This window comes from Typopeltis vanoorti, chromosome 20, assembly GCF_054136105.1.
Source record: "Typopeltis vanoorti isolate ZY-2024b chromosome 20, IOZ_Tvanoo_1.0, whole genome shotgun sequence".
In the NCBI taxonomy this organism is placed as follows: domain Eukaryota; kingdom Metazoa; phylum Arthropoda; class Arachnida; order Uropygi; family Thelyphonidae; genus Typopeltis; species Typopeltis vanoorti.
The window spans coordinates 72,283,942-72,309,867 of record NC_143568.1 but is presented as its reverse complement, the minus strand read 5'-3'; the positions used below and the strand labels follow the sequence as shown (position 1 = coordinate 72,309,867).

Genomic DNA, 25,926 nt, shown 5'->3' with positions numbered 1-25,926 from the left:
ACATAAAAATGTTTCAAATTTCGGCTTATCTTTATATATATATACACACACACACACACACATGGGTGTCCGCAGAGAGAGCGCAAACGGGCACTTGCACCCCTGGGATCTACTTGTGAAAGAAAAAAAAAAAATTCTTGATGTAATTATTTGTCTCCAAGCTTTGTCCCCACCCTGGAAAAATATGCTTTGCACCCCAATTTTCTGCGGACGCCCATATATAATCCCCACCAATGAGAGGTTGTGCTGCGAAACCTATGGCATCGTTAGTGGATTATTTTATATTTATTTTCGAACATCATATTTATTTTTATATTTTTTAAAATCTTTTTATATTTATTTTCCAACATCCAAGCCAGATTCGAACCCACATAAAATCGGATTATCTGTGATGGTTTAACTATACGAGTGTGTACGGGAATTTTTCTAAAATCAGGTTTTTACTGGGAGGTCTGGCTTTAATTTTTTTCCCACTGTTACATGCTATCGCCTATCTACAAGGATCCAATATTTTGACGAACCCAATATGATAGAGACTGGTCGTCCTTTTTTTTTTATAGTCGGATCTTTTGACAAAGAGTTATGAACCCTTTTTGAAGAGGGGACGAGATTCATTCCTCTTCAAGTTCCTGTGTAATCTACTGATATCTGCTTGTAAGAGCATAATAAACTAGAATTGATAGAACGAACAAAAAATAATAAAGAAGTTAAAAGAAACGATTAACAATTGGAAAAATAAGAAAGAAAAACAAGAATCCCAAATAATTGAATTCTATGGGATCGCATTAACGTTGATTTCGTCTTACAAGGAAGAAGGAAAAGAAACAGGTACTACAACACAATAAGAAATATCCTGTGTGATTTTTTTTCTGTTTAAAATGATTCTTTTAAAGTTTATGACGGTGACCTAATAACAATAGCTTCCAAAACAGGTTTTTTTTTTTTTAAAAGGTAGTGGTGAAGAATTTAATTGACGAGGTGAGTTAGAAATCTCATGAATTATTTCATTCTATTTTAGTGATGGGACGAAACATGCACTGAAAGCCATCTGTTCTTTTTTTTTTGAACGTGCAAGTGAATTTCAATTCATTTTTTCCCCATCACGTGCACAAAAGTTGGCGCGCGTATGAAAAAAAAAAAATGCGAAATAGACAACAATGGTACAACGTGAAATAAACAACAATAGTGAATGATGAAATGGACAACAATGATACAACATGAAATAGACAAGAATGCTAGCTACAACAATGTCTGAACAATTAAAATTTATCAGTGGATGGTATTTCTAACGTTGTGATTAATTGTTTGTATTTATTAAAAAAAATTCACTTACAAAATGACTATAAATTAGCCATTTTAGATGGAGTTTTTTGCGTTTTTTCCCTTGTATAATTCAGAATTTAAAAAAATAATAAATAAGGTTGACCCGCCAAAGGAAGAACCAATAAAATGACGGTATTAACAAAATCATACTTAATCACTGCAAGCTCTGAAGGATTTTTTAAATTTTATTTTTATCAACATATCTGTTGATATTTCGTATACAGTCGAAACTTGATTACACTGACATCTGGTTTAGAAAAACGTACACACATTGGAGGTTGAAAAACATTTTTTTCCCTGGCTTTCAATCTTATTTTAACAACAAAATTTTTCCTTCGGTATGTCAAGAGCTTGGTTTAAGATTCTCTGTCCTTCTTTCAATATGAGGAATGTCTGCGTTCTGGACTTCTTCGACGGGAATTCTTTACTTCGCACCGAAAGTGTTGACCATCTTATCAGTATGCAATTTCATCTGCCCCGTCATTCATCTTGTCACTTATGACGATACCGGTTATCTAAAGTGAGCCTAAGACGTGCAGTCCTTTGAACAAAGATGTCACAGGGTTGATCAAGAAGCAAGACATCACCCCCCCGTACGTCTCCTTGTCGTATTGAAGAAACTCGGCTATCCTACTAACAATAGTCCACATTGTTATAGCTTTGGCAGCAATGAAGACATGGCTTCAGCTTTGTCAGTAGCGTTTCCTATTTCTCTGGGGGTGGAGGGAAGGAAAAAGAGGGTTGGGGTGCCATAGGAAACACGACACTCTACCGAAGCTACAATGGTTGGGACAAAGCTCCGGTTAACTGGTCACATATGGTTGTTAAATCTATCCACACACGGACGGTAGGCCAGCCATAATAGGCAGTTTTGTACTTGAAAAAGTTGAGGGTTCTGAAGTCTTTTAAGAATGGTGAGGTGGGAGTTAATTGAAGAGCGGTAAAATTTAAGACCCCCCCCCCCAGTCTCTGTTTGAGTGAAATAGTTCAAGGCATTTCATTTAAAATAGTCCGTTCATACTTTTCTTTCAAATTAATACTCCATAGCAATTTTATATATTTTAGGGGGTCGGGAAAGGGTACAAAAACGTATCTAATCCATATTTATTGACCTACCATTCTTTTATCACAAATGCAAATATTAGCCGACACTATCGTAGTAAGTCGATATAGACCAGGGGTTCCCAACCTTTTTGTTTCCTAGAGCACATTCTAAAATACCGATAGGGTGGCGGACACCATCTATTTTTTCAGACAAATTTTTTGAATTCTTTTGTTAAATGAATACATACAAAGTTTACATTATAATCAAATGTTTTATTACTTAAAAGTTTACATTATATAAAAATTTAAATATATATACAATGTAAGTTAGTGTGATCTTTGGCATTGCATTTCATTGGCCAGTTCTTCATAATTAAGAGAATATGATGATATTCCAGTATTTAAACTGGAATGAACAACTTCGAATGCGCGTCTACTTTACATTGTACGCGTTTAATACTCGTCATGGGGCATTAACGCATGCGTCATATAGCATGCCATGAATTGTTGCGTGATTATTTCAAACTATACGGCACACGGTTGAACAGCGGCGGGCACACACAAATTGGTCGACGGGCGCCATGGTGCCCGCGGGCATAGGGTTGGGAACTCCTGGTATAGACGACACCCCTTTTGTTGGAAAGATCTGGGTTCGACTCCCGTTTAGGAACGCGAGTAACCGTTATCAGGACTTCTCAGTTGAAGCTGAGTTACGCGGTCTCATGCGGTGATGCTAGGTTTTCCATCCCAGAAATTAGAAAACTGACCACAAGAACACAAGCAGTTCAGCCAGAGATGGTATTAACCGCCCCTGTTTTAAGCAGTATCAGGTTCATAAAAAATCAAGTTACTTAGCCATAACAGGCCATGAGGTTTAATACGAAAAAGATGATGGTGACGACAAATATTAGCTATTCTTGAATATAAGGTCCATATAGCAGCAATAAACATGAAATAGTAATCATCTTCGATGTAAATAATTTGAAAAATATGATCTGTATTTCTTAAGTAGTATACATTGCCGTTAGGTGTCGCCTTAATCGACCACATAGCGATCTTTAAAGATTCACACCTTTGATTAAGCCGTCTTTCTATAGAAGTCAAAAATACATTTTAGAAGCAGCCAATTTTCAAAATTATATTCGATGAGAAACCAATTGGTTTTTGTGAACATCTCGGTCACTGAAAATTAAAAAAAAAAAAAATTCCTGTTGAAAGTGGACGCTATAGATCGCGCGTTCAGACCTTCACGTACGATCTACATCAAGTTGGGAAACTCTCCTTCTCTATCTCTTCCAGATAATGCTTCTCTAGCTTCCAGAACATCCCTCTGTTGCAATAAATAATTCATGATTGAGAATGGAAGTGAGAGAGAGAGAGAAGGAAAAACAGTTCAGTCAAATATTCGACCGTCTCTGCTGGTTTCCCATACGTGTGAGTGTCACAGCTAAAAGCTAAGACTAGTTGAAGTCAAAATGTAACAGTGTTTTCCTCTTTTTTTTTTTTTTTTCTATATTAAAATAGTCGTGGTAGCATTTTTTTTTTATTGCGTACATTGGAGTGGAAGAGTCGCAAACTCATTGCATTATTAAATATTCATGACATTTCCAGTCTATCTACGTATTAGCATGCATTTGTTTCATAATAAACAGAATGTTTTCTCTTAAAAACGAAATAAATGTTGATTTAAAAATGCAAGTACAATGGTAGGGCACAAAAAAGCAGCAAGTGACTGAATATTTCCATTGAAAGTACAGTAAGCGCCACCTACTGTCATTATCAATTTTCATTCCTTGAGAATCTATTTAATTTTCTATAAATATATATACTGTGATGTTATTGGCGCGTTGGCAACGTCTGTGAGAAGCGCCACCTACCGGCTATGATTATCAGTTTAATCTACTATAAATATATCAATTTAATTTTCAATTAAATATATACGATGATATTATTGGTTAATTCGCAACAACTATGAGAAGCGCCACCTACCGGCTATGATAATCAACTTAATCTTTTATAAATATCAATTTAAATTTTATTCTATATAAATATATATTGGTTAACTAATAAACTGGAAAATCTGAGAAGCGCCCCCTACCGGCTGTTTACCAAAATATATATATCATAGAATGAGCATTGATTGCCAACTCAGCTTGGCAAATAACAGTGTTAGAAAAAGAAATTCTATTCTATATCGGTTTTTCTATAACAGGAAAATATTCTTTTTTTTTTCTAAGAAAAGAAAAAAAGTATATCTAAAGAAAGAAATCTTAATGTGTATGTTATCACCCTGATTTGTCTAAAGCAATGTTACGCGAATGAGTAGAACACGGAAAAAAAGAAAGAGAGAGAGAAAGAGTGAGGAAAAAGAAAAGACGAGAAGACATATTGGTTGTATGAAAGTGAGTACAGTACTTTCGATCTCGTGCTTGTACCTGAATTATTAATGGTGTGTCAGATTTTTCGAAATTTGCTAACAACCTTCCTCTCATGTCTCTTTGATGAAAACGTCGCAAGCTAACACATTGTCTGACCTAGTTAGTCCACATTTATCATGTCGTCACCGTACGAAATCCACTCGACTAGCTAAGATAGTACCAATCATTGTAGACACTCTTATGCAAATCTTCTTGAAGAAGACACATGTCACTTGATTAAAATTATTAATTTATTTAGAAAAAATTAGCATGAAATATTATATTAAAAATAAATTATGTTAAAATAAATTAAATGAAATATTAAGATTTTAAGAAAATAAAAAGCAATAGACCATTTAGAAAATATCATAGAAAATAATTATTTCTTTTCGAGGTGGAGTCGACCGTGAGATGCGGTGATTAATTCATTCAATCCAGTATCCTTGAAGAGTAATGGTTGGCAATGCAGTAGTCAGTGGAGTTCTGAGGCTCGGCTATTACCCTCCTGCCATGATCAGAGCTTTAATAGCTCAATAACACTTTATCCCTACACTGTCCTCTACAGATAACGGGGAAGATGAAAAACATTCTTGCTTCGCCCCTTTAAGCCAGTGCTTATAAGGACTATACTAATATTTGCATTTTGCTTGCTTACTTCGCCCTTTGATTATATAGATTATATATATATATATGTTTGTATATACAAACTTTTTTTTTTTTTAGGAAATATATACATACAATATACAAACAGTTTATTTTTAGGAAATAAATCATTATATTGTACAGTTGACCCTAGGAGAATGCGGGTCCACTTATACGCGGTTTTTTTTTTTTTTTTTTTTTTTGTAATAATTATATCGGAACATTTTTTGGAGATTTGCAACAATTTGAAACACGAGGATGAACGGCGCAGCTTAGAAATATCAAAAAATTTAAGAAAAAGTTAGGTATGCATAATATACAAATTATTATAAAAAAGTTAAAAATTTATCAAACTTACGCACACAAACACTTACAGACTATACATGGCCATTTGGAGTCAAGAGAAATATAAATAAATTTAAAGAAGCAGAATTAAATTATAATTGCATAAAATGAACTGTTATTAATTATGTAGTTAAATTAATTAGCATAAAATAAACAATTTAACGATTCATTAGCGTATAGGCTAGGCTACCATGAAGCATTCATATTGCTGCTTCGTCGTTGTCAGTGCATGAATCGCTATACCTGTAAATAAATATGAATTTCTTTTTCACACTATCTTTTCATTTTTGACATCTAGGGTTAGTAATACGTACAATATGTACAGCTAGTAATACGTATAAGACAATATTGATGTAGGTACTGACAGACAGATGAATCATCTTGAAAACAGACTACGTAAACTTACGGTATCGATAAATACAGTACATTTCTGTAAATGTATTTTCTCTTCTTATGATTTAAAAAAAAAAAATTTTTTTTTCTCCCAGCGCGGGGGTCGGCGCCCTAACCCAGGCGTTTTTCAAGAGTCAACTGTATTTACAAATAGTAAATACACTGATAAATTTAATTTTTATCAGTTTATTTTTTAATTAAATTTCAATTAAATTTAAAATTATTTAACTTAATAGTTTCTTTTAGTCTCCACTAATACTGTTGTAAATAAACTCAACTGCATGTGGATATTTCTTGCTTGTAATCTTTCGCAAAGAAACAAACAATAAAAAAAAAATCGATTAAGTGATTGTCATGTTTCAAAAGTTAACGTGAAAGCAACAATGCGCGTGCGTAGTGATTTAGTTGATTTCAATTTCATTGTTAAAATTCTCGCGTAAATATTGATGTAAACATCACTCACTAGCAGACAATTTTAATTTAAGTTTCTGCTTCATACATAAATTCAAGCATGTATATTTCTTGTTTGTGATCTTTGCAAACAAACCAAAAAATGCTCACAAATTATTGTTATTGTTGGAAAGCTACAATATGAAATGAACAATGCGCGTGCGTAGTATAATTTAGTTTATTTCGAATTCATTGTTAGAATTGTCGCTCAGGATTTACTGATCACTACTGGCGAACAAAAGCAGACGATTCTAGTTTAAACTGTTGTATTAATTCATTGAAATCAACTATAGTAAAATACATTAAAAACTTAATATTTTTAAGCTTTTTTGTTGCGTTTAGCTTCACTCTGTTGATGTAAACGCTAAGTTAAGTTGTACAAACAAAGAATACCATCTTATATTCGCTTATATATCTAAATGGATGACGTTACAATTTATTTGGGAGCAAAGGCAAAAAACGTAGGATATTTGTTATATGAATTCTAAGCGCCAAAGAATGAAAATTGGATGGCTGTTCCAAAAATGCCTGCTGGGAACGCGTTTCAAATGGCGTCATTAAACATATCTTGGCAACTGTTCTAAGAGTTTCTGTTTCTTAAAGAAAAGCAGACATTTTGAGAAGCAATTGCATAAGTTTTAAAAGATGCGATATTCGAGCCTTGAAATTGTCAATTTATTTTTCGTAGCAAAGATATATATTTCCAATAACCTGAAAAATAAAGAGTCTAGTATTTATAAACAAGAGATTACTCCAGTGTATTGTGTTTTCCGTGGTCTCTATTGCTTTATGTTGGCCATCTATCCGATCCTCTTCTCGTATAAAATAAAAAAAAAAAATAATAATAAAATAAAATAAAAAAACGGGAAAAATATACTGGCAGAATGTGATGTAGTTTGATCCTAAGCAAAATCCAATAAGGTTTCCGCTATGAAAGGTTTGCAAACACTACAGAATTCAAGAGATTATATATATAATAAAAAAAAATGCACAATGGGTGAAATGTGATTTATATAGATGGAAATTAGATTGTTGGTGTAGTAAGGCTTAGCGCTGATGAAAGACTATATGCTTCGATATTCTATGGACGGTTAAAGTCGAACGTAATTAAAATGTAAAAGTATTAGGAAAGCTCCAGATAAAACGGATCAACAGATAGTTTTATCTACTTAAACTAAAGAAACCCAGACTTAACCATTTCTTAGTTGATATTACTTTTTTCCCCAGTTTAAACTGCTACAAATCGATGAAGTAATTCTGATGATTAGAATCTGATCATATATATATATATATTATTTATATATATATATATATATATATATATATATATAATTATTTTTTTCTAATGTGCAAAATCACTTGAAGTAGAGTGTGCAGATTTAGCAAGAGGGTTTATTACGTCAATGATAGCATGTAAAAAAACAAAAGATATTTGCGAATAATTTCCGAAACAAAACTTATGAAAGAAAATCTGGGAAACTATTATATATATCATTGATTATACAAGAAGTTAGTGAAATATAATGTTAAATATGAATATTATCAAAATAAAAAAGGTCAAAATAATATTCACTTTCGATTTCATTACTAGTGTATGTGATAGAGGTGTGAACTTTGTCAAGAAAATATTGTCGGGATAGAAATACAGCATCAATATGCATTCAAATTATTATTATTATTATTGCTGAAATAGTTTCGGTTAATATAAACGAAGCCCTTTGTTTGGCAAGAGCTGGGTTCGAATTCCATCTAGGACTTGAAGAACCTTTATCAGAGTGTTTTTCAACTGGAAATGAATTAAGCGGTCTCAGACGGAGGTGGAAGTTTTTTCCTTCTGGAGAGTCGGATTTTTCATCCCTCAAAGAGGTGTTTATCAGAACTTTCCAGATTCCACCTGGTTTTTCCCTTTTCAGTCGTTTCCGACCGTAGGTGAGATTTTTACAGGGCAGTTCATCATTGTTCCCCCCTCCCCCAACTTTATCCGGGCTCGGAACCGGCATATGGCTCGTACCTATTCATGACTGTAATTCATGTGTGTTCACGGGGCCGTTTTGCCTGTTCTGGGGGAGGACGAAAAACTCGAGTTTTCGGGTGAAAACCCCCGCTAACCTTTCACGTCACTCAAGGAAATCGAACCCAGGTCTTTCTGACCAAAGGGCTTCGTCTATACCGACTGAGGCTCAGACTCTCCTTACAGACATAAAATACATACCCTTAGAGAGATGCAGCAAAGCAATGGTAAGCCAGCTATATTGCCTAAAAGCCTTAATCAGGGGAATCAGCCTACAATATATCATTATTATTATACGGATATCTCCATGGAGTCAGAAGACTCATCACGGGAGAATGACACTGTAAATAAGTATTGTTCGCACAGTACCTATTATACCGCTCCTTAATTTTTTTTTTTTTTTTTTTTTTTCCAGTCACAATTTCAGGCCAAAACGAACTGCTTCTAGACATCTGGCGGCTAACTTCACAACACTAATGTAGATAGCTTCTTTTGTTAATATAATGGGATGGTCTGACTAATCAGGCTCTCACATCTGATTGGCTAGATTGATATGAGTAAACAAAAGTCACCTTTATATAAAATTTATTTTAAAAATTACTCTTATTTTTTGACATAATTCATATGAAACGTCAAGCAATGAAACCGTATGACGTTGAAAAAAACCCTGGAAACCCATCTTAACAGGTTGTGATATAATTTTGTCAAACATTTATAGTTAAGGCAAATTAACTATTATGGAAATGGCAGAAATTTATTATAAAAAATCGATATAACTGAAGTGGTTATTGATGTAAGAAAAAATTTAATTAAAAAAATTAAAATTTAAGTAAATTTGAATTTTTTAGATTTTATTATATTTAAAAACATTTTTTAATCAACCACAGTTAATTATTGAAAACTATTTTAAATCTTAAAAAACGGATTTTTAGATATCCGTCAATAAGAGGCCGTAACGAATAGGTTTCCACAAACATGATATTTAGAGATAAAGTTTCCATATGTGTTGAAAGTCTGAACCAGTACTAGGCTATAGTAGTTACTCTATTAAATAGAATGAAGCTAACACGTATTAACGCATTTTTCGAAAAACGGTGATCAGAAAATGGGGGAAAAAACAAAAATCCGTTGTTATTTAAGCCAGCATAACCGGGGTTCACTCAGTATATAACTAGCCTATAACTATTTACAACATTACTGGTAGCCAAACAATTGTCACGAATGTTTTTAGATAATGACAGATAGCATGCAATTTATCACGCTTATTTTCAAAAAAAAAAAAAAAAAAATAGGAGAGTGATAGTATAATAGCATATATCTGTAGCTTTATCATTAACATTTATTGAGTATTTTCAGCAGTAGTGCGTGCTTATATCACGAGTAAAAGTTTTAATTAGTATGTTACAAAAATTATTTTTTTTATATAAAAGTTTTAATTAGTATGTTACAAAAATTATTTTTTTTATATATAAAATAATCGGTAACGAAAAAAATAAAACCAAAAGAAGTAATTCTTAACACATATACAATAACTTATTAACAAAGGAGCAGCCTCCTACCATTAGTCTATACAATTTATCTTAAAAAATAAAAGGTGTATAATTAAATTATACAATTATTTCTATTGAAATAATTAAACCATTGAAATACTTGAAGATGTTTAATTTATTATATAAATTCCTTTTGCATTCTATAAGAAAGGACTTTTAAGCTTTTTATTGTTGGAATATTACTTCAAATACTTTTTTTTTTTTGCCGCAGAATTCCCACGCTCGTAAATGGCTTATGCTTATTACAAGCAACAAAGGTTGTTAGAAATACAAAAAAGTAAGTCGATATTCTATATTATAATCTATATTTGCCGTCTGTTGCAATTGTTTTATTATTTTTAATGTTTTTTTTTTCGTTTGTATAAACATATCGAAGAAATATTAGTACAATGAATAATTTTAGCGCATCTGTACTTTTAGTACTTTCATCCAACCGATTTGAAAATAACATTTACTTTCGAAGATATTCTTCAAGCATATTTCATACGAAGTTCAATCAATTCTTCAAGTATTTGATACACACTCTTGTATTCATGTTTGAAATGTATTGTCCGATAGCTGTACTATTTGAATTTTTTTGGTTTCGTAATAAAAAATAACATAAATGGGATACGCTTTACTATTTCGATATACAAGGCTTAGTTTTCTCATATCGTGCTGCTCACCTACAAGTACGGTGTGAAAGCTTACGAAAAGAGATGCTATAAATGCATTTTCATTGTCCAGTGCATGAACTTTCACAGAAAAACTTTATTTTTAAATGAAATCTAATCTTTTAAATGAAAAAATGAAATCGTCTAATTCTTTGCAGACGAAAAATAAAAGAATATTGCAATTGAATGGCGATAACACTAAATCAATCAATATTTTTTTGTTTAAAATCTATATAACATCAAAAAATATTAATCAATAAAAGGTGTATTTTCAAAATTCTTTATTTATTACATTTTTGAAAAGAACATAAATATTTAATATTATTTTATCAGATGTATATTCTTTTTCATACTTTTTATAGAACAAATATTTAATTAAAGCGTATAAAACTATAATTATATGTAGCCAACCATTGCAATTATAATTATATATTCCGCATATTAAATTTAATAATTAAAATAAAGATATTAGTTACAATTGTAACTAATATCACTAACCAATAAAATAAGAGTATGCAGGAAATCATATTACGTCATCAGTGACGTAATAATGGTCTACCATGATTCTCCTGCCGATTTCATATACGTCAAAAAATGACCACATTTTTGACGTATGGAAAATGTAACAACAACCAAAAAAAAAAAAAAAAAAAGATTTTAAATGAGCAAAATCAGTCATTTACTGCATGTTTCCAAAATTGATGAGATGTATGAGATCAATTGCTTATTGCATTCTTATTTATAATGTTAATAATCTTATAGGGCGATTGTTTACGGAGATAAGGCAATGTAAAAGAGTTTTTTAATAGGGGATTTTGATACGGGAGATATTAACTGATAGAATAAAAAGCTGATAATACAACAGGTAGTAATTTTTGGAATACTTCGAGATAGTTATCTAAAGCAATAATTACTGGAACTTGCGAGAGGGTATAGAAGATCTCAGGTTTAATAATAACACCACGAGAATTAGTGATGGATCATATTAATTACCTTGAACTCCTGTGTGGTAGTAAACGGTTGACCTTGGCAAAGAAATTGAAACTAACAGGAGAGGTGGTAAAACTTAAAAAAAAAAAAAAAGAGCTAATTTTGTAGGTATGATAGGAGAAGATGTATATCACAATTTCTCAAGAAATCATATAATACTCAATATAATAAAGTACTTTGAAAGAAAAATCCATCGAAAGAGTACAAAATTGATAAATTAGCTGTTACGTGTGGTGTTGTTAGAGGGCAAGCATCAACTATTTTAATCAAAACTTAAGGAGTTCTGCTATAAGGTATTTTGAATAATAATCTTGTATTAATATCGGGGGGGGGGGGATTTTAATTGTTTTGTGTGACAAGGTTAATTAAAAAGAGGACTTCTGATTAAGAAGCAACTATTGCTCCACGATGTAACGCAGGAGGAGGGCGAAGTTGTTGATACCTTAAATCATTTGGCCATTGATACGCTTTGAGATAGGGATGATATATCTGCGGTACCAATGAACCAACGCGCGTCGGGGTTAATCAATCCACGTTCAGTCAATTTCATTGAATTGTTGGGAACACTCACTTCGGATTGGAACGATTATGTCAATTCATAACAGTGGGTTGATCGCGTAAAATGGAGGAAGGTAAATGATCTCGACAATGGAAAAAAAGAATTAGAAATCGTATCCAGGATATACTTGAAAGAAATCGTTAACTGAGGCCTTCTGATGTAAGATTAATATTTTTTAAAAATTCTTTATATTAATCCTAAAAATTATTATTTAATACTATCTGGTATAAATTTCGTTAAAATCAATGTATTAATAAAGTCAAAATTGAAACAAACTGATTTTTAATGTTTAAAAAAACTGGGTTTCTAATCCGGTCTAAGACAGGATGAAGCTGAGCTACTAAAGAGTTAACCTGTATCATATGAAGTATATGATACGAAAAGACAAACTGGCCAAAGAACACACAATCGAAGCACAAAACAATCTAGAATTAATGCAACTGGCTTGTCGTTTGCATTAATTATTTTTAATGTGATTTTCTGTTACTGGCTATAGCATATAAGCTACGGTGATGATGATGGGAATTTTTAATATTAAGTGATGGCTGTTGATCATATGCTAATGAAATGTAGTGGTCCAGGGAGGATCTAGAATGAAGGGTGAATGCTCACGAGCTGAATTGAGTTGTCTCAATTCAGATAGCAACGTTATCTGAATACTTCGGCTTTGCATTCTCTCCAAGTTTGACTTTTGATGTGTGCATATGCAGGTTTCAGATCACAACATCAACTGAGACTGCGTAAAACGAATTGTGAATATATAGATGTCTAGGGATAGAAATATCTTAGGAAGTTTAGACTGCTGATTGACGAGATGCTGTTTAAACATATTGACCGAACTTTGCCCAATTTTTTTTAGAATATTCTTTTTGTAAATTCGGATATCTTAAAACGGTAGAATTGCAACTTTACATGTTGCTGTCGAAATCATATTCCATCGTGTATTCAGGAAGAGAATCTAACAAGATCGCATGGGTTTAACTTGGCTTTTTTTTCTCTCCGAAGAAATATCGCGTAAAAAAGTTTCGAGTGTACTTCTCTATGACTTCTAACTTTCCAGAGTGCGTTTGCCATAAAATTTGCATAGTTATGGACTTCAAAAAGTCGGCCGCACGCCTTCCAACAATGTAAAAGAAAAAGAAGGGAAAAAAAGATAAAAAGAAAGAAGAATTGCTTGGAATGAACAGTTAAAAGCATGCACACCGCTATAGCTAACCCCCCCCCCCCACTTCCTACCGTCCACCCCCATCATTTTCATCGTTCTATCCACCTTTACTTGCCACTCATCGAACGGTTTTTGCCGAGTAGCTTCGAAAAAGAGGGTGGGGGATTTGAAGCGAAGGAACGCCTAGAAAGGGATGTTTAGTACGGGGGGGGGGATGTAGTGGTTTGATTTATTCTGATTATTAGATTTTGAGAAGAGAGGAAAACAGGAAGTAATTGATGCTTATGGAGATGGGATGCTAATAGACAACACACACACGACTTTTCAGCGTTTATGCTACGAAGTAGTTGCATTCAAATGCACAGCTGAAATTTCTACCCAAGCCCTATTGCTGCGGGGGCTTAGAACCTATGAAATTCTAAGAGTCCGATCCTAGGCTGAAGCTAGTGCAATTCTATTGACTTGCACAACGAAATTTGCATTTTCATTCATATGGATGAAGCATACGATCATAGATGCTCTATTGATGTGAAAGCGCCTTAGTTCAGGTCACACACTCACGAAAAAAAAAAAAAAAAAAAAAGTTAGTTGCGGCCACTAAAACTACGGTAAGTGTTTTTTATACCCCGGTTCAGTATATGATTTTACTGTGGTAGTTGTATCTACCTGAAATATCCCGTATGTTGCATTTAAACATCCATTTGCAACAGTTTAATATATTAAAGTGTTCTTGTTATTTTTATGGTTTCCGGCTATCATTATTGAATCCAGGCTTACACCCATGCAGTGGTGATCCAATTCTATGGAATCTTGTGTTGCGTTGCTAATTTTAATTGTTTCCTGTTAAACGTGCAGCGCAAAAGAACAAAACATAATTGCTGATGAGGTCATACACGAACTAAACCTACGCTTGCTTGATAATAAGCGGTTATAGTATTTGGTCTTTCTCTCTTTTAAAATAATGATGCGATCGAATTCTTTTCCAAGAAAACCCACTGGTGAGAGACATATTTTCCTATGAAATATCTCGCTAAGAGCTTTTCGAGGCTGGTGATGGATGAGCAAATCAAACCCATGGCAACAGAGTCGATCTAAACATGTCCCTCGACATCATCTCAAGCAAAGACATGCATTTACACTAGATTGGGTTAATATAAAAGCAATGGGAGTACTTTATGTCCAAATCATCAACAAAACTCTCTTGTTCACTTTAACGTCAACACGGACATACCGCTTTTACTAAAACTAGACGCGTGTAGTCTGTCTTCATTACGTCTGCAAATGCCTTTCATGTTCCCCTTGTGATCCGGAGCTTTGTGGAAGCTAACATGTTTTTACTATAAAATCATCTATAGAAAAGTGCGGCCATTTAAATAAGCGATGGAAAATATGACTCTCAGTTATTTAGGCCTAACTTGAGACCTATTATAAAGGGGTTTTTTTCTCTCTCTCTTTTTTTTTTAAAGAGAAAACGAACATTTATTCAACAAAAAGCAGTTCCCGACAGTGGTGCAATTTCTAGTACATAAATATTAAATAGTATTATGTCATCAATGATTTCGATGCAACCAAAAGAAATAGAAAAGGCGACAAGAGACAGAATTGTTTGCTAGTATTTTAGCAAATCGGAGTTCGTGATTAATATATACTGATCAGATATAACTAATAGACATTAGCTTACATAGCTGATTTGGTAGACTGAGAGATTATTAGTTGTTTTGAATTTACTAATCAGATATAACTACTTACTTATCTCTGTCAATTGCGGGACAGGGTCACAATAAAAATGAAAACATGCATCGATTACTATATTAACACACACTGATCAAGCAGACAGATAAAAATTACGATTACTGACCAGAAATAAATGTGTGCATGATTAATGTATAAGGAAATATATCGGAAATAATGTGAACTCATTGATTCCAATACTGGCTCAACATGAGAAACTTATAACACCAATTATTCAGTCTGAATGTAACAAATAAGATGTCACGTGATTAAACCATGTGCTGCAACTGTTACTTGTGAAATTAACACAGTTTTACTGAGATTAAAAGGATAGACACTATCTGGTTTAGTACAGAGCGTTAACTAGACAACAAACCTTTTTTTAAATTTTTTTTTTTTTACTTTTTTTTTTTTTTTTGCAAAAGGGGTGGGAGAAAGCAGTCCATAATTAAATGCAAATCAGACGCAGTTACCTTAATATCACCTCATTAAAAGACTTTTATTACACGTTTATATCCATAAGTTGATTAGATGAATAAGTCGGTACAATTTTTTTTTTTTTGATATACTTGTCAAATGCAGTCGTTAACTGGTCCTCAAGAAAGATAATGACTGTGGAAGGTTGTCCTACTCCCTTCTTGTTAACATTGCTGTCTGTAATTCCCACAGGTAGACACAGACACATCCAACTGATAGAGCGTGTCAACTCGCTCTATCAATTGAGCCCATGCGCACTAGAATCCTAACGACAAAAAAAAAAAAAAAAAAAAAAAGAGGTATAGAGAAAAAAAATCTTTTTGTTAATCTGCCAGTATTTCTTGATAAATATGGCCACGATTTGTAATGCCTGAACGATATTTCCCACTTTTAAAAACGTCACCAATACCAGAACAGTTGATTCATACGGAAGTGACCATCAGAGATGATCAAAGCCACCGACATTATTATTTTATTACAGACTGCGATACACTGTCTAGCATGTGAGCTGTCTTTCATATGGCTTTTCTTTCTTTTTTTTTTTTTTTCAGTTATAACATCTCCCTTTTGCTTCGTAGAGTTTTTTTTTCACCATTCGAAAAGATGACAGGAATAAAAGAAAAAAAGAGCCACAATACGTTTATAAACATCGGGTTACTTAAATAAAGAGCCAAATAGGCTTCATTTCGGCGATATAAACATTAATGAAATTAAGGGGATATTGAATCCCACATTGTTTTTAAACCGAATAAGAAACTCAAAGATTGGAATCGGAGAGTTTAGGAGTATACTTTTATAGTTTGCTATACTAAAGTCGGCATGAAACTCTGATTCCAATTTTATATTTTTATTTTGAAGTTTATATTTTTAGAGCCCGAAGCGGGCTCTAAAAATATATACATAAGGCTGAAACCTATACATAAGGCTGAAACCGGTCTGGGTAGTGACCCAGACTGGTTTCAGTGTTATTACCATAATGTAATAACAGCATACATTTCCTGGGAAATGTGTTTTTACATTATGGAAAATACCAAGAATAGGGATCAGAACTTTACCACCTTTGCTGCGAGTTGCCCGAGTTTGTACTACGTGCATTAGCTCACGCTAGTAGTCGCCGATACTTTTATAGTTGACTATATTCGGCATGAAACTCTCTGATTCCAATCTTTGAGTTTCTTATTCGGTTTTAAAACACTGTAGGATTTAATATCCCCTCAATTTAAATAATATAAACATCAGTTTTATTTATATGAAGGCATTTATTTATGGATTTTTGTAATATCTTAATCATTTTTCACTTTTAAAAAAAGTCACCAATGCTAGGACAGTTGATTCATATGATTATTTACTTGCTTGATTGTTTCATAATGATTTTTGTTTAATTTAATTGATTTTATATTGATTTATTTATATTTATTTTATATTAGATTCATTTAAATATAATCATATTTTTAATAATTTTTGATGAATTTGAATAAAAGCACTGCATTTTTTAACTATGTTAAAACACCATTTATTTTTATCTATCCTCTCGAAATATCAAGGTTAATCAAATGCATTTTGGATAGATTGGTGAGATGCGGTGATTGATTCATTTAATCCAATACCCTTGGAGGGTAATGGATGGCAATGCTGTAGCCAGTGAAGTTCTAACTGAGGCGCGGCTATTGCTGTTACCCTCCTGCCATGATCAGAGCTTTAATAGCTCAATAACACCTTATCCCTACACTGTCCTCTACAGATAACGGGGAAGATGAAAAGCATTCTTGCTTCGCCCCTTTAAGCCAGTCCTTATAAGGACTATTTTGGATAGATTGATGGTATGGTATATGGTATATATGTGCTATCAGCTCGTGCATGACGTAACGTATATGTGATTGAAATCATCTCGCAGGATTTACGTGTGGTTACACGCAAATTAATAATGACGAAAGTGTTAGATTTGGACGCCCTCGCAGATTCTCTTGACGAAGAGCCGGCACTTATCCTTGTAAATAAGCTTCAAAGGAAGTTTAAGCTTAAATAGCCATCAAATATGATAGATCCTGACATCATCATAAGATTCTCTAGATACATTCAGCTTTATAAAGAAACTTCTTAAGAAGTTCGCGCTTGAATGGCCCGGCTTCCTAAATTTTTACTCTTTACCCGGAACTGACGATAATCAAAATGAAGACACTCCTCAAACGGAGGAAAAACTAAATCTAGTAATCTCTGACTCTACTCACTCAGATCAAGGAGAGACGCACGCGCGCAAAAAACGCAAAACTCTCGCCTCGGAGTCAACAAATGATAATGGCATGGATGAAGATGTCCCCAACACAGACTCTTCTGCCTCCACCAATGAAAAGGTGCCTTCAGTCATTCTAGTGGGGAAACAGAGATGGACAGCCTTAAGAACCACCATGGCCAATCTGCAGATTAACTACTTCACTGCCAAAAACATAGAGGAGGGCATCAAAATTCAGCCCGTTATAGTGACTGATTATAGAAATTTAACCAAGGAGCTGAATGTAAGAGGTATCCAGTATCATACATTCACACTTACCTCGGAGAAAATTTTAAAAGGGTATCAGAAGACATCGAAACAGATGAAATAGCTGCTGACCTCAACATGCAAGATCTGCCTCCCATAAAGGTCAGCAGAATGTACAGATCAAATAAGACTCCTATGTCTCTGGTGTTGGTGGAGATACATAATATCTACAAACACATATACAACTTGAAGACAATCTGGTGGCTTAAGGTCTCACCGGAGCCACTTAGGAAGAGGGCCTCTTCTGGGCAGTGCCATAGATGCCGAAAATTTGGTCATGCCCAGAAGTTATGCAAAGCTCAATACAGATGATTAAAATGTAGTGAGACCCATCCCACATATACCTGCTCCAAGCCAAAAACCACCCCGGCTAAGTGCGCTAATTGTGGTAGCCCTCACCCTGCTAATTACAGAGGGTGCATTTCATCATCGTCATCATACGTATCAAGGATTTAGGCCTAGCATGGCCTGTTCCGGCCTTAGAAGTCATCGTTGAATCGTTTAAGAGGACGTCCTGGTTTTCTTTTTACTAATGGCTTGTACTTTAAGGCTTGTTTTGGTAATCTTTCTGTTTTCATTCTTTGAACATATTCCATCCATTTATGTTTATATTTTTTAATTTTTTCAATTACTGGTTCTTGGTTTAATTCTTTCATAATATCTTCGTTTCTTTTGTGATCAAATAGGGTATACTTTGCAGTTTTTCTCATAAACTTCATTTCTGCTGTTGTTAATCTTTGTTTGTCTTTTTGTTTTATTGTCCAGATTTCGCTTCCATACATTAAGACCGGTAGGGCTAATGTATTGTATACTTTTAGTCTGGTTTGTTTTTGAACTAGGTTTGGTTTAAATATAGAGTTAATTACACCTGTTATTTTTAAATATTTTGCAATTTTTACGTTTATATCTTTTTCATTTTCATATGTGATCGTACATCCTAGGTAGTTAAATGAATTCACATGTTCTAAGATCTTGTAATCTATTACTATTTTAGTTCTTGCTGGATCTTGTCCTTTAAAGGCCATAGTTTTTGATTTTTCCGTTCATGCATTTGCCACCCCAAAAACAGGCAAACTGAGTTAATCAGTCAATCCTCCTCATTATCAGAAACGAGAGCTCCAGAAACTCAAGTTCATCAGTCTCCCAACAGGATGACAGGTGTTCATCCATCATCAACTGAGCCCTCCAAGAAAATGAACTTTCAACACCAAACAAGAACATATGCCGACGTGGCCCGCCCCAAAAAGACAGTCCAGGACCAGTATATGCCAAACCCACATTCAAATATAACAGCCATCATCACCTCTTCTCTTGCAAATATACTGCAGGATTTCAGTAACTCAAATCCATCATTAAGCACTACAAAAAGATTCTTACAGCAAACACAGTCCATTTTATCTACACTCTCCAATGCATAGGAAAAAAGTCACGCCAGATTCCTTAAAGATTATTGCTTGGAATGCTAACGGTCTCAAAAATAAAGTACTAGAAATACAAGAATTCAATGATAGATATAATCCGGATATATTATTAATTAATGAAACTCATTTGAGACCTGCTAACAATCCCAAATTCAAAGGATACCAACTTTACAGGGATGATAGGCTTGATTATAGAGGTGGTGGTACAGCCATCCTCATCAAAAACTACATCAACCACCATTCTGTAGCCAACCCTACAACCACTAATCTCGAAGTCACGGGTATCAATATCATCACTAACTCTGTCGGAAATTTAAAAGTCTATGCTGCTTACAACCCACCATTAAAAACATTGCTGACCTTAGATCTGGATGCCATCCTCGGAGTTAAACTACCGGTCAATATCGCCGGTTATTTAAATTCAAAACATCACGCATGGAGCAGTAGGTCTATAAATAGGAATGGCCGCATCCTCTTTAAATACTCAAGCTCAAATTGCACAGCTGTGGCTGGCCCCTCAGTGCCAACTCACCACAGTCCCACTGGTTCCTCCGACGTCTTGGATATAGTCGTCCTCCAGAATGTTAACTTGCAGTACACCCTGGAATCACTGAATGAATTATCATCAGACCACAACCCTATTCTGCTCCAACTGGGTTATCAGAGGGGACTTCCCCCATCGCCTCACACCTTCATACCTTGGGAAAAACTATCCAAAATGCTTCCAAACTACATTGATCCCGTCCCTCATATTCATTCCAAGGAAGAAATCGAATCTGCAGTCAAAAAACTTACTGATCAAATCAACACAGCCTTAGCATCTATCTCCTCAAATTCAACTGTTTTAAGCCTAAACAACTACCTGAAGATATAATGAACTTAATCAGGGAAAAAAATAAAGCAAGAAAAAGATACCATAACACCAGGGCACCCCAAGACAAAAAATATATCAACAAAATGAACAGTGTAGTGAGAGATGCACTTAAAGCCCACAGAAACAAACTATGGAAAGATATATTAGCTTCAATATCACCCGGTGATCAAACCATCTGGAAGCTGCTGAGAAACATCAAAAACAAAAATAAATCTCTTTCCTCCTCTCAAATCTGATCTGGACACTGTTTACACAGATGCAGAAAAAGCCGAAACTATAGTTAAAAATTTAGAAAAACAGTGCAGCCCTTCATACGATAATCTAAATTTCAATCATATTTATAAGATTCACCGCCACGTCAGATATGTGTTAAAACGGTCTGATACCTGTACCAGCCAACTCACATCTACTTCTCCAGCTGAAATTTATGACATTATAAAGAATAAAAAAGCTCCTGGGCCTGAATGGCATATTCAACAAAGTTATTAAACTGCTACCCCGAAAGGCCATCGTATATCTTACAACAATAATAATGCTATGTTCAGATTCAAGTACTTTCCCCTCTACAAGGAAGTTGGCAGACGTGGTTGCAATTTATAAGCCTGGCAAGGATCATCAGCAGCCTCAAAGTTAACGTCCCATAAGACTAATTTCTAATTTGGGCAAAATAGCAGAAAAAGCTATCCTTTCCAGAATTCAACTTTCAGTAAAAAAGTTAAACATCCTTCCTACAGAACAGTTTGATTTTCGCCAGTTTCACAGTACCACCCAACAAATTCACAGACTAATCGAGTTCATTACCACAAGTTACAATTGGCACCAATACACCGGAGCAGTCTTCCTTGACTTAGAAAAAGCATTTGACAAACTATGGCACTTTGGACTACTATACAAGTTGATTTTAGAAGGCATTCCACTGGATCTAGTCCACCTTATAAAATCATTTCTTAGTGGCAGACGAATGCAAGTCAAACTAAATGATATATTATCTACCCAACGACGAATCTTGACAGGAGTGCCTCAAGGGTCCCTATTGGCACCAATACTTTTCTCGATTTACATGGCGGACATTCCGCACAATCCAATGTCATCTATCATTGCCCTGTACGCAAACGACACAGCTATACTAACTAGATCTATTAAACCGCATCTTGTAACCAAGAAACTGCAAGAAAACCTGCAGAGATTAGAGCACTGGTTCTCGGAATGGAGACTGCAAGTAAACCCTCAAAAGAGTATTGCCATGCTCTTCACTAAAAATTGAATATCTCCCAAAGATGACATCTTCCTATTTAATACAAATATCACAGAAGCCAAATATCTGGGTGTACTGCTGGACAGAAAACTAACCTTCAGTCCACATATAAAAGCCTCATGTTCAAAAGCATCAAAAATCATTGCACAGCTTTACCCTCTTATAAATACGGAATAGCAAGCTGGATACCAAAATCAAATTGCTCCTTTATCAGTTGATGATTCGACCCATTATTACTTATGCGTCCCCAGCCTGGAGCCACACCTCAAGTACAAATATCCTCAAACTACAGAGAATGCAAAACAAATGTCTCCGCATGATCTTAAACGCACCATGGTATATCAGAAATGCCCAACTCCACCGGGATACAAACATCACTTACATCTACTCTTCCCCGCAGTCTTCAGCAGTAAAGTTCTTCTCAGCATCTCTTCACATCCAAATGAATTAGTGCAACAAGCAGCAAATTATGATGAAACAGACTTCTCCAAATATAGGAGACCTAAGACCATCCTAATTCCTAACGAGGATCTATAACTCGCACCCACCTGGGCAGAGCACTTAGTTCTAAACTTTTTCCTACACAGCAACCTTATCAGATAGCAGGGATTATAAAAGCATTTTACTTCGCCCTTACAGACAGCAACGTCTTGTGTCTTGCTTGATTTTAGATAAGTCGTATCGATTATGGTCCTAAAAAATTAATCAAAGGTTCGTTTGGGATCGATTTTGGTCCTTTAAGTAATAAAATCTTAACAGGGGTAAAAACAACCAGGAAAATAATTTTTAGGACAAAATTAGGCAAAATGAATCGATATTTCACTAATATATTTTAAAAGACAATAAATGAATTCTGATTGGTCGAAAAATGACTTTCAGTTAACACGTCATTTTCTACTTTTAAAACGTCACTAATGTTAGAACAGTTGATTGATTATGTATAAAAATGATGATTAAAATGTTTATGATAATGTCTCGCAATGATTTCTGTCTAATATCTATTTTATATTGCTAAATTAATTTTGATATTTCAGTGACTATATAGCAACTCAGAGAAAAAATTAGCCAATACTGTGACAGCATCTCCTTCCTTAATTTTCTACAAGAATATTTGCAAATAGGCATTAATTATAATAATTTGCTACTAACTTATTAGTTTCTATTAAAAATACATTAATTATTAAATAATTTCTATTGATCTTAAATAGAATTATTAAGTTTCGCAACTATATTTAAACACCACTTATTTTTGTACATCAGTTTATTAATAATTCAGTTAATCAAGTTGTGCAATGGATTACTTCAAACATAAAAGACCAAAAGCCATCTTAAACTTTAATTCTAATGTTTAATCTCCAATCCCGCTAAGGGTGAGCAATTGGCTCATAAATTTTTCCACTCACTGTTTCCCTATCAGATAGCGGGGAGTATGAAAAGCATTTTGTTTCACCCTTCATGTCAGAAATGTTAATTGTTAGTTATTTAGGATGATACCAAAATTTGTTATCTTATCTTTTAGTTTTTTAACGTTTATTAAAGCTAATTTTTGTTATTTTTATTAATTTTTTTTACTAGAACAAGATTCTGAAAAACGGCAAAAGTGTAGTACTGAGTTTCTATGAACACAATTTACTTTCTTAATTTTTTTGTGAGGAATAAGAAAACACTTTCTTTATCATATCAAGATTACTTATTGGGAAAATGAGAACTCACAGGTTCTCATTCGTTGGCTAGCAACTTTCAAAATCTTAAGTCGGAAAACACTGAAGCAGATATAGATTGTCGCGGTACAGCTGTTTGATCCAACGGGGGGGGGGGGGAGGACTTTGTCCGTGTACTCAACAGTTTTTCTTTCTCTCTCTCTCTCTCTCTCTCTCTCTCTCTCTCTCTTTGTTCTTTTTGTAACTGAAGACGAAGCGAAATGTCATAAATATGGGAGCCATTTTCCATGGATGAACACATTCGGACAGTTACACATATCCAGTGGTATCTTATTGTGAAGAAATTGCCCCAAATTATTTTCGCGAGAATAAGATAGTGACAGTAGGGGGCCCCCATTCAGGACGAAAATGTTATTACGTTGAAAATCACAGGGAGTTTGCTGAAAAAAAAAAAAAAAGAACACTGGTATGCCGTTGCGTCAGACGCCTCGTATAATGCCCTACACTTGTTAGTCACCCCCCCTCCCCCTTCCCTAGGAGCCGTCTGTTCCCGCCAGATGAGGTCAACAGGCCGCTATTCTCTCTCTCTCTATCCATTACTTAAGCTACGGACTTCGGAAAATGACAGTACCATAGTTCGCTATCGATCCGAGATTGAGATGGGATTACACGGGAAGAACCGTAAAAGAAAATGACCCGATAGAGCGACAACCTGCGCTACATCGGGATAAATACAATTTTTGGCGTCGATAGAATGCTGACTTAAGTGATAGAAGAAATCTTCCCTAATCCCAATTTAGCGTTTATATTGCTTTTCAAGAGCACCCTTAGTAAAACTTGTGTGATCTCAAAGCTTAGTTTGAGAGACTGTTCTCAGGTCTCCAAAAAGAATCGGAGAAATCTATTTTGTCTTCTTTTTTTGTTTACGTAAAGTATAATGCTGACGTAATAGTTACGTTGGGAAATGTATCTGTGATTTAGCAACAATAGCATTCAACAGAAAGAAGCGTCTGCCTCTGTTAGGTATTGTTGAGCACGTGATGTGTGCTTTTTCAGTCAATTTCTTTTGTTTTAAAATATACGTATCATTTAACAATAATATTAAACAGAAAGATGCGTCTACTGTTGGGTATTGTTGAGCACGTGCTTTTTTTTTTTAGTCAATTTCTTTTTAACTTTTAAATATGTACATATTGACGCAGTTATTAGTCATCGAACATCCTTTATTTTATAATACTTAAAGAATTTTTATGATTAAAAAATTATATTTTTTGTTTTACTTTGATGGTAGAGGTATTATCGGCACATGTTTTAATATAAGGTTTGCTCATCTATATTCCATATTTCTTTGTTGCCTGCAACGAATAGAAATTATCATAATGCCATACTTCGTCTTCCGCTACTGAATCTTATTACAAACAGCTATGAATAACAACAAGTGCGCCTCTGAAGAAACTCTGAGACAAAGTCTGTCCACAATTTTTTTTTTCTTAGTGTTGCTGTTACGAAATAAAGGAAAACTGGGAATATCAAATGGAAATAAAAACTTTATCTGTACACATTTCTCATTTTGATAAGAAAAAAAAGGTGAATCTAGATCTGCACCGACATGGATAAGGATCCATTTCACGTTATTTGAGTCTTCCTTTTTCTGTATAATATATATATATATATAAAAAAATAAATACAACTTGAAAAAAAAAAAAAAAAAACGAATTCAATTTTCGTAATTACACAAAGAATCTTTATATGACCTTTTTCAACTGAAATCTTCAGTGAAGCCCTTTATTTTTTATTTACCCGCAAAGCAGGCAAAGAACGGATGTAAAATGGTTTCCCTGAGATGAGTACGGGGATGCTGATATTGAGTGTCCATAGGGTATTTGCATATATAAAATTAAATATTACATTATGTGTTAAAATTCTGCATAAAATGCTGATTAGAATTTTTTTAAAAATATAGATACACATAATAATGATATTAGCAGTAGAATAGTTATTACTGACTATATAATAATAATACTGTAAAAGGCAGTGTTTGGCTTATAAGAAGACTTCTGAAGGTGTCATCGATATATAAGGTTTACAATATTAATAATAATAGTTTGTAATAGTATTAACATGAAACAAAACATTAATAGTATTAATGTTTTGTTTCATGTCGCTAGTTTAGAAGCATATGAGGGATAAATATTACCAAATGTTGAGTACATGGACTACAGAACCCTCCTTAGAGACAATAGTTCGTCAGAGGGGCACAGAATTGCCATACAATGCAATACACCCAGCATCTACATGGCAATTTTAATCACCATTCTCGTACACCATTTTCCTAAATGATCTAACCAACTTTTAGTTATACAGCCATGTGTATCATGTATGCAAATAACTATACACTAGTCATATCGACCAGCCAATAGCTTTAAATC

At 34.0% G+C, this 25,926-nt stretch overlaps 1 protein-coding gene across 1 annotated transcript in view; it reads right to left on the bottom strand.

The window, feature by feature from the left end:
• The window catches only part of LOC150095557 (latrophilin Cirl-like), a 134,235-nt gene that overhangs the window by 92,495 nt on the left and 15,814 nt on the right, over positions 1–25,926 (bottom strand). The window lies entirely within an intron of this gene.